The sequence below is a fragment of the Macaca fascicularis genome, chromosome 3, assembly GCF_037993035.2.
Source record: "Macaca fascicularis isolate 582-1 chromosome 3, T2T-MFA8v1.1".
NCBI lineage: Eukaryota > Metazoa > Chordata > Mammalia > Primates > Cercopithecidae > Macaca > Macaca fascicularis.
In genome coordinates this window covers 196494619-196507413 of record NC_088377.1, presented here as the reverse complement: position 1 = coordinate 196507413, position 12795 = coordinate 196494619, and the positions used below count along the sequence as shown (strand labels likewise).

Below are 12795 nucleotides of genomic sequence, written 5' to 3'. Positions count from 1 at the left end.
ATTATCTCTCCACTTTAGAATTATTGGAAGTTATTTGTGTGGTTTATTATTTAGTTAATTTTGCAAGTGTCCCATGGTCACTTGGAAAGACAATATAGTCTATGTTTTTAGGATTTAAAGTTTAGCATATATCCCTCAGGCATACTAAATTGATCATGTCATTTTTGTCTTTTATATTGTTACTCCCTTTTGTACATTTGCTCCAGTCTGGGCTGAGAGAATTTGCATTTTTCTATAACTGACCACTTGTGCCAGCCAAGATGGAATAAGTGCACTGCTGTCTACTGTCCCACTGGAAATGCTGAAAACTTGGGGGGGGGGAACATAAGGAACAACTCCCTGAGCCCTCTAAAAAGTAAGTAATGACAAAAGGATTGGCAACTAATGTCAAAACTTGATAATAACCCCAAATGGGGGTGAGTTTTGCCTTTTCCCTCTTTCTTTGTCTGTTATCTCTGACCTGAGGGTGGGTTGAATCTCAGAACTGTGCAGTGGGCCCAGAAGACAAAAATCTGGGATAAAACCTCTCTTTCCAGCCAAAGCACCAGGAAAAGGGACCCCTGCATGCCAGGGAGTGTGGGGGAAGTGTTCACTACCCCTTTTTTTTCCTCTCTTGATCCTGACCCAAGGGCAGCTCCACCTGTGGAGCTGTACCACTGTGCTGCTGGTCCTGGTGCTGGAAGCCCTGAAACTTTGATGAAAGACCCAACTCTCCAACCAGAGGAACTGGAAAAGGAGTGGGGTGAATCCCTGTTTATTTCTTCCTCTTTACTGTTGCCACTTGGCTCCAAAGATGGCCCCAGTCATGTGGAACTACATAATAGCACAAATAATTAAAAAGCTAAGAAAAACCTGATGTTCCAGACAGAAAAAACTGGAAAAAGGGCTCATTGTTTTAAAGATGTGGGGATAATCCCTGTTAATTTTTTTTGTCCTTTCTTTTGCCACTGTATTCCTAAGGTAGTCCTAGTCATGCAGAGTTGCATGGCAGTGCAGGAAGCTAAATCTTGGAGATAACACTATCTTTCTGTCCAGAAGAACCAGGAAAGGAGGCCCCTGAATGCCAAGAATTGTGAGAGATATCCTGGAAATTGTCAGTGAACTTGAAGGTTAATCAATAGGAATTACACAGCCTGCAGATTGAGAGAAAAATGAAATTAAAAAAAAAAAAAACAAAAACAGAGCCTCAGGCACCTGTGAAACAATATCAAAAAGTCTAATACTCTTATTTTTGGAGTCTTGGAAGAAGAAGAGGAGGATACTGGTGCAGAAAAATATTGAAGAAATAATGGTTGTAAACTTCCTAGACTTGATGAAAAACAGATATGTATAAGTTCAAGAAGGTTAACAAACTCTAAACAAGATAAACTTTAAAAAATGCATTGTAAATGAAAATCAAAGGTAAAGGAAAGACAATTAAAAGCAGCCAGATTAAAACAGTATACTATGTATCAGAGAACAGTACTTTGGATAATTGCAAATTTCTCATCATAAATTATGGAAGCAGGAAGATGGTGGAACAACATCTGTAAATTACTGAAAGAAAATGATTGTCAACCCAGAATTCTATATCTAGCAAAAATATCTTAGAAATGACAGTGAAATAAAGACATACTCAGATTAAGGGAAAGTAAGAGAATGTGTCACTAACAGACCTACAAAAGAAATGCTTAGCCAAGTTCTTCAGGAAGAAGAAAAAATGATCTGGAGGAACACTTGGAACTTCAAGAATGACATTAGAGCAACAGAAATGGTAAATATCAGGTAAATATAATGAATTCTTTTTCTCTTCTTAAAATATTTAAACTGTATCTGACTGTTGAAAGCAAATATTGTAACATTTTCTGGGTATAATTATTATTTAGATGAGGTACATATGACAACTACAACATAAAGAGGGGAGGATAAATGAACCAATAGAGTTGTAAGCCTTCTATAGTTTACTTGAAATGGTAACATATTAATTCTAAGTGGACTATAAAATGTTAAATGTATGTATTGTAATCCCTAGAGAAACTACTAATAAACGAATACAAAAAGATACAGCCAGAAAGGACAATGGATTATTTAAAATGGAATAAAAAATATATTCAAATAACCCAAGGAAGGCAGGACCATGAGAAGAGGGTAACACAAAGCAAAAGAAATGAACAAAATCTCCTGTAAATCATGTATTTTGCGTATTTTCTTTGTCTCCTCTGTAATTTCTGCTTTTTGAAAGCCTCTTTTACAATACTTAGTCTGTTGATATTCATGACTGCTAATTTTTTTTTTTTTGTAAATTATGAGGCAAAATGATTCAAAGTACCTTGATGTTATTTCATTTAATGTTTTTGTTTGGCTGAAAAACTACCTTGATTCATACAAGGACTGAGACCCCTGCTTTTGCTGTGCCTGTGCTTTGAGTTTCAACCTTTTAAAATAACTATGTTTTGGGTGAATCTCTTGAACACAATCATGGAATTTTACTTGATTCCTGATTGTACTAGGCATCCTGCAAAATGGCCCTCAATAATCCTCATCTCCTGGTCTTCACACCCTTATGTAGTCCCCCTATGATGAAGAAGAACTGGTCTGTGTGACCAACAGAATATGACAGAATTGACGGTGTGTTGCTCCTGAGGTGAGGATATTAAAAGCACTGCAGCTTCTCCATGGAACTCTTGGTTTCTTCATTCTGGGGAGAGCAAGATGCCATGTCAATGAGGACACTCCAAAAAACCGTGGAGAGGCTCATGTGGAGAGAAAGCAACCTGCCAACCAGGTGAGTGAGCCACCTTAGAAGTGAGTCCTCCAGTCCAGTCTTTGAGAGTTGCAGGTCCGCGGGGAACTGACTGCAGCCTCAGGAGACACCTGAGCCACAGCCACCTACCAATCCCTTTTAATCCCTTTCTGAGTACCTGACCCGTAGAGACTGTGAGATGCAACATAACGATTGTTGCTTCCAGCCACTAAGTTCAATGCTGGTTTGTTACACAGCAACATATATTTAACACGATAATACAATTTAGAAGTGTCTTCCATTTTAATAGGTGAGTTAAATTCTCAAACATTGGTATCTCTCTAGATTCCTCAAGTCTTTATATTTCTATATAGCTATGTCTCTCTCTCTATATATAAAGAGATTCCTCAAAAAATCATATATTTAAACAGCAGTTTCCACAAATGTATATACATACATATATCCTCATATAGATAGTGTATACCGATTATCTTTTACTATATAGATTATATATATATAATCTGCTATGTGGTCTTTTCCTATAAATCTTTTAAATGTTAATTATTTTGAAATTTAAGAATGTTTGTATTGTGTTCAAGTAGCTTTCTTTAGACTTATACCACTTTGTACATTTTTCTCATTCTTTAGGCAGTATCTGTTGGTTTCCTATGTTGAGTAACAATAAAATAATTCCTCTTCTCCTCTTCCTCCCTTTTCTGCTCCTGCATAACCTAGTGTTAATTTTAATTATCTTTCTTAGTGCGTATTGCTTTTGTACAATTATATATTCTTATGTAATTCTTTTGATTGATTGGTCTGCTTTAATGGAATCTTTTGCTTTCCAGCTATGACAATGAAGAAGAGAGTGTTAATTTATGTTCCGCTGTATTTTTCCTTTTAATTTTTGTTGGCTTATGGTTTCTGCATTGTCAAAGCATGAAACATTTATATTCTGTGCTTTCACTATCACCCTCTCTATTTCTGGCTGACATATGCAATTAAATACATTCAATGTTCTTATTGCTAATTCTTTTGCCTAAGTTTTTCCACTTTGCTCTTGGTTCTTGCTCATCCTCTAGGAGTTCCCTCATGAAAGATTTATGTGCAAAATGTTTTCTGAAGTTCCTTTTTATTCCAAACAATTTGTCTGTGACCTTTATACATCAAAGACAGTTGGACTGGATAGAGAATCATTTACTCCACTGTATCGTGCTATTGAATGTGGTCTCAAGTTCATTGAGGTGAAGAAGTCTGCTGTTAATCTGATTTTTTCCTTCATGAGTAGTTTGATCTTTTTGTCTGGATGCCTAAAGAACTTTTCCTTTCTATTTAAACTCCATTAACTTAAGACATTTCAAAATCAATTTTATTTTTTATATTTGAGGTTTACAGCATAATGCTAGAAATGCATATTGTTAGTAAAATGCTTACTGTAGTGAAGCAAATGCAGGCACATTTCATTTTATTGTGTTTCACCTTTATTGTTCTTCATGGACATTTAATTTTTTACAAATTGAAGGTTTGTGACAACCCTACATTGAGTGAGTCTATCAGCACCATTTTTCCAACAACATGTGCTCACTTCATGTATCTGTCACAATTTGGTATTTCTTGCGATATTTCAAACTCTCTCATTACTCTTATAGTGACCTGTAACTGGTGATCTTTGATGTCATTATTGTAATTGTTTGGTGTCACCACAAACCGTGTCTATCTAAGAGAGTGAACTTAATCAATAAATACTGAGTGTCCTGACCGCTCCACTGACCAGCTTTTCCTCCATCTCTCTCCCTCTCCTTGGTCCTCCCTATTCCTTGACACACAATAATATAGAAATTAGGCCAATTAGTTACCAAACAATGGCCTCTAAGTGTTCAGGTGAAATAAAGAGTCACATGTCTCCCACTTGCAATCAAAAGCTAGAAATGATTTTGCTTAGTGAGAAAGGCATGTCAAAAGTCAAGAGAGGTTGAAAACCAGGCCTCTTGGGCCATCCAGTCAAGTTGTGAATGGAAACAAAAAAATTTTTGAAGGAAAGAAAAAGTGTTCCTTTTGTAACACATGAATAGTAAGAAAGTAAAACTGCCTTACTGCGGATGTGGAGAAAGTTCGAGCGGTCTGGATAGAATATTAAACCAGCCACAACATTCCCTTCAGACAAAACCTAATGCAGAGCAAAGTCTCAACTTTCTTCGGTTCTATGAAGACTGAGAGAGGAGAGGAAGCTTCAGAAGAAAAGTTGGAAACTCCAGAGGTTGGTTCATAATGTTTAAGAAAAGAAGACATCTCCATATTATAATAGTATAACATGAAGCAGCAACTGCTGATGGAGGAGCTGCAGCAAGTTCTCCAGAAGATCTAAGATCATTGATGAAAGGGGCTCCACTAAACAACAGATTTTCAATGCAGACATAATAGCAAGGAAGGACATGCCATCTAGGACTTTCCTGGCTAGAGAGGAGAAGTCAATGCCTGGCTTCAAATCTTCAAAGAACAGGCTGACTCCCTTGTTAGGGGCTGATGCAGCTGGTGACTGTAAGTTGAAGCTGATGCTCATTTACCATTCTGTAAATCCTAAGATTCTCAAGAATTGTGCTTTATCTACTCTGTCTGTGCTCTGTAAATGGAAAAACAAAGATGACAACAGTACATTTGTTTAGAGAACATGGTTTGCTGAATATTTTAAGCCCACTGTTGAGACCTACTGTTCAGAAAAAAGACTCCTTTCAAGATATTACCACTTATTGACAATGCACTGGTCAGCCAAGAGCTCTGCTAGAGATGTACAAGGAGATAACTGTTGTTTTCATGCTGGCTACCACAACACCCATTCTGCAGCCCATGGATCAAGAAATAATTTCAACTTTCAAGTCTTATTATTTAAAAAACACATTTTGTAAGGTTTTAGGTATCATAGATAGTAATTCCTCTGATGGATTTGGGAAAAGTAAATTGAAAACCATCTTGGGCCGGGCTTGGTGGCTCAAGCCTGTAATCCCAGCACTTTGGGAGGCTGAGACAGGCGGATCACGAGGTCAGGAGATCGAGACCATCCTGGCTAACACAGTGAAACCCCATCTCTACTAAAAAATACAAAAAAACTAGCCAGGCGTGGTGGTGGACACCTGTAGTCCCAGCTACTAGGGAGGCTGAGGCAGGAGAATGGCATAAACCCGAGAGGCGGAGCTTGCAGTGAGCTGAGATCACGCCACTGCACTCCAGTCTGGGCAACAGAGCGAGACTCCGTCTCAAAAAAAAAAAAAAAAAAAAAAAAAAAAGAAAACCATCTTGAAAGGATTCACCATCCTAGATGCCATTAAGAACACTCATATTCATGGGAGGAGGTCAAAATATCAACATTACTGGGAACTTGGAAGAAGTTAATTCCAACCCTTATGGATGACCTTGAGGGGTTCAAGTCTTCAGTGAGGAAGTCCTTGCAGATATAGTGGGAAGAGCAAAAGAACTAGAATTAGAAGTAGAGCCTGAAGATGTGACTGAATTGCTGCAATCTTATGATAATACTTGAATGAATGAGGAGTTACTTCTTATGGATGAGCAAAGAAAGTGGTTTATTTATTTTAATTTTTTTTTTTTTTTTTTTTTTTTTTTTTTTTTTTTTTTTTGAGACAGCGTCTCACTCTGTCACCCAGGCTGGAGTGCAGTGGTATGATCTCGGCTCACTGCAAGCTCCACCTCCCGGGTTCACACCATTCTCCTGCCTCAGCCTCCCGAGTAGCTGGGACTGCAGGCGCCCGCCACCACACCTGGCTAATTTTTTTGTATTTTTAGTAGAGACGGGGTTTCACCGTGTTAGCCAGGATGGTCTCGATCTCCTGACCTCGTGATCCACCCGCCTCAGCCTCCCAAAGTGCTGGGATTACAGGCGTGAGCCACCGCACCCTGATAGAAAGTGGTTTCTTGAGATGGAATCTACCCTGGTGAAGAGGCTGTGAATATTGTTGAAATGACAACAAATAATTTAGAATATACCATAAACTTAGCTGATAAGCCAGCGACAGAGTTTGAGAGGATCGACTTCAATTTTGAAGGAAGTTCTGCTGTGGGGAAAATGCTGTCAAATGGCACTGCATGCTACAGAGAGCTCTTCGGTGAAAGGAAGAGCCAAGTAACATGACAGACTTCATCGTGTTATTTTAGGAAATTGCTACAGTTGCCTCAGTCATCAGCAACCCTCACCCTGGTCAGGCAGTAGCCATCAACATCGAGTCAAAACCTTTCACCAGCAAAAAGATTGTGACTCACTGAAGGCTCAGACGATTGTTGGCACTTTTTAGTAATAAAGCATTTTTAAATTAAGTAATGTACTTTTTTTTTTTTTTTTTTTTTTTTGAGGTGGAGTCTGTTTCTGTCACCCAGGCTAGAGTGCAGTGGTGCGATCTTGGCTCACTGCAACCTCCACCTCCCGGGTTCAAGCGATTCTCCTGCCTCAGCCTCCCGAGTAGCTGGGACTACAGGTGTGTGCCGCCATGCCTGGCTAATTTTTTTGTATTTTTAGTAGTGTCAGGGTTTCACCATGTTAGCCAGGATGGTCTCGATCTCCTGACCTTGTGATCTGCCTGCCTCGGCCTCCCAAAGTGCTGGGATTACAGGCGTGAGCCACCACACCTGGCCCTAAGTGATGTACTTTTAAAAGACATAATGCTAACGCACACTTAGTAGAATGCAATACAGTATAAACGTAACTTTTATTAATATATGCACTGAGAAACCAAAAAATTTGTGTGACTTGCTGTATTGTGATATTTGCTTTATTGTGGTGGTCTGGAATGAAACCATATTCCTTATGTCTGCCTGTAAACTTTTCTATCATCTCACATAGTTATTTGTGTGTGTGTGACAAGAACAACTAAAATCTACTTATCTAACAAAAATTCCAGTAACAATATGATTTGATTGTTAGTCCAGTAACAATTTAACTCTAGTCCTCACATTGTACAAGTCCTAGACTTGTTCATCTCACGTATCCACTACTTGGTATTCTTCGATCTATTAACTTTTCTGAGTTGTGTTACTGTTGACTAACCAATTTTCTCTCATATATGCAGATTCTATTTTTTTTCGTTTCAGAAAATTTTATTTTAAAATTTTGTTCTAATATTTAAATAAGCATCAAAATGTTGGTTAAAATATTTGTCTAGGGTTTTGGTTTTCTTCTTCAGAGACTCTGATTATGTATACGTTGGCTCCCTTTTACTGTCTTTTCCAGCTATCATTTTTGTTTCTTGCTGTTTTTTATATGTATCATTTTCATCTTTTCCCTATGTATCTCTGTTTCATTTTGTCCACTTCTTTCATCTCCTATAATTTAGTCATCAGTTAAAAATTGTTGTTTGATTATTTTTCTTTTTTTACTTTATTATTTCAATAGTTTTTGGGGTACACATGGTTTTTGGTAACATGGATGAACTGTATAGTGGTAAAGTCTGAGATTTTAGTGCACCTGTCACCCAAGTAGTGTATAACCAAATATGTGATTTTTTTATTCCTCCCTCCCCACCCTCTCTCCCTCTTCTGAGTCTCCAAAATCCATTACATCACTCTGTATGCCTTCGCATACCCGTATCTTAGCTCCCAATTATGAGTGAGAATATACAGTTTTTTGTGTTCTTTTCCTGAGTTACTTCACTTAGAATAATGGCCTACAGCTCCATCCAATTTGCTGCAAAATATACTATTTTGTTCTTTTTTATGACTGAATAGTATTCCATGGTGAATGTATAACACATTTTCTTTATCCACTCATTGGTCAATGGACACTTAGGTTGGTTCCATAGCTTCGCAATGGTGAATTGTGCTGCAAATAGTCATGCAGGTATCTTTTACATATATTTTTCTTAAAAATATATTTTTTCTTATTTTTCTTGGGGTAGATACCCAGTAGTGGGATTGCTGGGAAAAAAATGGTAGTTCTGTTTTTAGTTCTTTAAGAAATCTCCATAATGTTTTCTTTGAGGTTGTACTAATTTATATTTCTACTAGCAGTATATGATCATTTCACCACATCTACTCCAATATCTGTTGTTTTTTGACTTTTTAATGAAGGCCATTCTTGCAGAAGTAAGGTGGTATCTCATTGTGGTTTTAATTTACATTTCCCTGATGAGCATTTTTTCATGAGTTTTTGGCTATTTGTGTATCTTCTTTTGAAAAATGTCTGTTCATGCCTTTTGCCCACTTTTTAAGGAGATTATTTGCTTTTTTCTTTCTGATTTGTTTGAGTGCCTTGTAGGTTCTGGATATTAGTCATTTGTCAGATGCATAGGTTGGAAATATTTTCTCCCATTCTGTGGGTTGCCTGTTTTCTCTGATAATTATTTCTTTTGCTGCACAGAAGCTTTTCAGTTTAATTAGGTCCCATTTACTTATTTTTGTTTTAGTTGCATTTGACTTTGAGGTCTTCATCATGAATTCTTTGCCCAGGCCAATGTCCAGAAAAGTTAAAAGTTTTTCCTTGGTTATCTTCTAGAATTTTTATGGTTTCAGGTCTTGGATTTAAGTCTTTGTTCCATCTTTAGTTGATTTTTGTAATAAGGTAAGAGGGAACTTGTTTCATTCTTCTATATGTGGCTTGCCAATTATCCCAGCACCGTTTATTAAATAGAATGTCATTTTCTCAATTTATATTTTTGTATGCATTGTCAAAAATCAGTTGGTTGTAGGTGTTGGGTTTTATTTACAGGTTCTCTATTCTGTTCCATTGGTCTATGTGTCTACTTTTATACCAGCATCATGCTGTTTTGGTAATGATAGCTTTGTAGCATAATTTGAAGTCTGATAATGTGATGCCTCTAGATTTGTTCTTTTTGCTTAGGATTGCTTTGGCTACTTGTGCTCTTTGTTAGTTCTATATAAATTTTAGAATTGTTTTTCCTAATTCCGTGAGAAATGATGTTGGTTTTTGATAGACATTGCACTGATTTTGTAGATTGCTTTGGGCAATATGGTCATTTTCATGATGTTGATTTTCATTATTTTTCTTTTTCTACCAGTTTCTTTCTGGTATAATTCCTATTGTCTCACTATCTCTTTGTATATTTGTCTCTGAATTTGTACATTTCTGCTTGTCTCTTACTTCATTCCTTATTTTGTATCAATAATTTTTAAAAACTCGTATAGGAATATTGGGTTACCATTCTCATCTAGTTTGTGTTATCACTTTTTATGTTGAGTTTTTGTTATTTGTAAGAAAAAAATGCTGCTTTATCATCTTTTTTTCTTATAATGTCTTAGAAAAGATGCTCTGTACTTTCTAGTTTTTAAATTCATATTTGAAAGAGCTGGATTTTCCTAGATTGGAAGGAGTAGTTTCCTGTGAGGTAGGAAGTGCCATGGTGGCTTACTGAAGCCACACCTCCTGGACTCCTGCTTCTCTTCCATAATGTTGGTCTCCATGGTTTCCATGAGGGGAGCTTTGAAGATTCAAAACTAAGCTGCCACCGTATTCCCAGGAGAACAAGAGTCCTGTTTATTAAATCTGAAGGTCCCTCTGCATTCCCTTGGGTCTTCCACTTCTTTTTGCATAAAGCATGACAGACAGGTATGGCTGAGCCTTGCCATGGCCTCTGCCCCATCCCTAGCCCATCTTGCTCTCTTTCTAGTTAAAGATTTCTATTTTCTTAAATCAAATTGGAACTTCTCAGGGTTCTCCAAGGGGTTTTTGCTCCAACACCATGACAAGTGGTGGGGGAATGTGCCTTTGGTCATGGATGTCAGCTCTTGCTGGGTGCTCCTGAGTCTCTGGTCACTGGCACTGCTCTCCTGGGCCTTGCCCGGGGTCCATCTCTAGCAAGGCTGGCTGCTGTCATTGAGCATATGTTCTTGTCCCTGACGGCTCACAGGTGTCTTTTTTTCCCCCCTGGAAGATCCCCTTTGCTTTCTGGACCCTGATTACTCTCCAGTTATTCCCCTGTCCATGCACACCTACGACAAGACTCTCATTTGTGAAAGCCAGGAAGGGCAGTTAACTGGCCCGCCACAGACATCCTCTTGGGCAAGCCAGCATGACGCCTGGCTGTGTGCTGGAACTGGAAACATAAAAGGGGAGAAAAAAACTATAAACTAACAGCAAAAATGGTTTTGTCACGTTCTTCTATTTATGTTCAGATTGTGTGTTTCAGTTTACAGATAGCTAATATACGTTATTAAATAATGTAAAAACATAACTGCATTATTTATTTAAAGTCTGTCATGCTCATCAAGTGGTTTAATCTTCATTCTAAGGATGGGGAAATGGTTTTGGAAAAGTCAGTTAGTTGCCTCCTGCATCCTCCAATACTGGAGAAAAGATCAGACGCTGCCTGTAGAAATCCAGAGTTGATAAAAGCTGCCCAGAGACAACACTGATATCAAAGGCAGCCAACAGGAAGTCACCACCCTTCGTGAGAAATCAGAGCTACCCAGGCGAAAGAGAGAAGGAACATTCTAGACAAAGGTGCAGCTCCAGATGTGAGAATTCAAAGAGCGAAAGAACAACCAACCAAAAAACAAACAAAGAAACAAACGAAAAACAAATGAAAACCAGTGCACAGTGTTGTCTTTAATAGTAAGAAGCTGGAAACTAAATGTTAGAGAAGTCATTGACTACATTCATTATTGTTCAGTCATAGGATGGAATTCTATGCAGTATTTAACACAATGCTCTAAGAAAAATGTGGATCACATTGAAAAAGATCATACACATTACATTGTCACATCCTAAAGCATTTATGATTATATGCAGTATGATTCCAAGTAAGTGAATGCCTTATATGTGGAAAGAGAGAAAGAAAGAAAGAGGCGGCGGCAGAGGAGGCAAGGGTTGCAAAATCATGTGAAAAGTCACTTTACAAGGTGACTTTATCCTTTTTAATTTTTGATTGTATGTGCTTTTCTAAATGACTAAAAAGTAAATGTAAACTTATGCTCCTTCAATGTCTCATTCACTAGGATTTAAGGCAGGGATTTCCCTTGGAACCACAGCAGAGCCTCAGGTGTGGACCTTGCTGACGTCTTCCTACATAAGCAGAGTCTGCGGCTTGGAAAGCGTGGCCCCTCCTGCAGGTCCCAGGGCTGGCGACATCCTCCAGGAGTTGACGGCAGGCAGTACACACAGGTGCCAGGCTGAGCACCAGGGAGTGATGCTCCAAACGCCCGCACAACCTCTCCTGGGACTCTGGCCACAAAGAGAAAAACGTGGAATTTGGAACAAAAACCCAGTTTCCAAACCCAGCTCTGCTGTTGCTTTATTCTCTTGGGAAGTCAGCAGGCTTCCCTGAGCCCCATCTATAAAGTGGGCCTAATAATATCTGCCACTTCCTGTCTTAGATGTTACGCTTGATCCAACAAGCAAATGTACATGAAAGTGCTTTGTCAATCCCTATAGCAGACCCAATGTGATTGTTATCTCAATGTAGCTAAGTCTACAGTTCTCCTTTGGTCTTTCCACTAAATTGGCAGCTTTATGGGGTGACTAAGTCTCTGTCATGAGAGCTTTGTTGAGGGAGGCCTTGTGTGTTCTGCACCCAAATGCAGACCTTCACATTTGTCCCTGTAAATTAACACCGTGTTGGTCATAGCCTACTTTAAGTGTCTCTCCAAGCTTTGTTCAGTTTGAAAATGTCATTAATTTTGCCACCAAATTTTTGCCTGGGTTAGTCATAAAATGTTGGCCCCTTCTGGGTCCAGGACAGAGTTCTCCTTGAGCCTCAGGTTAGCCATGGCTAACCTGAGATGATTATTCTGCTTGGGCCACAACCGTGTAACCAATTTCAAGTCAGTGCCGTTGCTTCTGGGGTCTTCCTCGCTGCCCCGCCCGCCTGTCTTGGTTCCTTTTTCTGCTTTACTCCTGTGGTTGTGACACTCACCAAGTGTGTGACGTGGAGGCTGATTGAGGTTTCTATTTTGCATCATCTTCAACTGCAAAATGGGGACTGATCCTGGCATCTGTTTCACATCAGCCAGTGGATTACCATGTTCGTGACAGGTAAAGCCCCTATGCCAGGCTTCCTCAGCCTCTGCCCCATTGACACTTTGGGCCCGGTGATTCCCTGTGGCAGGGGCTGTCCTGCACC

General features: G+C 38.8%; 1 long non-coding RNA gene across 31 annotated transcripts in view; it reads left to right on the top strand.

Moving 5' to 3' along the window:
- Positions 1–12304, top strand: part of LOC107128705 (uncharacterized) — a 45185-nt gene extending 32881 nt beyond the window's left edge. For 26 of the 31 annotated variants that reach the window (XR_012433115.1, XR_012433114.1, XR_012433107.1 and 23 more), the window contains 4 exons: positions 207–355; positions 1036–1764; positions 2549–2764; positions 11672–12304. This is a non-coding gene — a long non-coding RNA (uncharacterized lncRNA). Of the gene's footprint in view, positions 1–206; positions 356–960; positions 1765–2548; positions 2765–11671 lie in introns of all 31 variants that reach the window. The other 5 variants (XR_012433125.1, XR_012433109.1, XR_012433129.1 and 2 more) reach the window with 3 other exon arrangements.
- Positions 12305–12795: the final 491 nt, after the last annotated feature.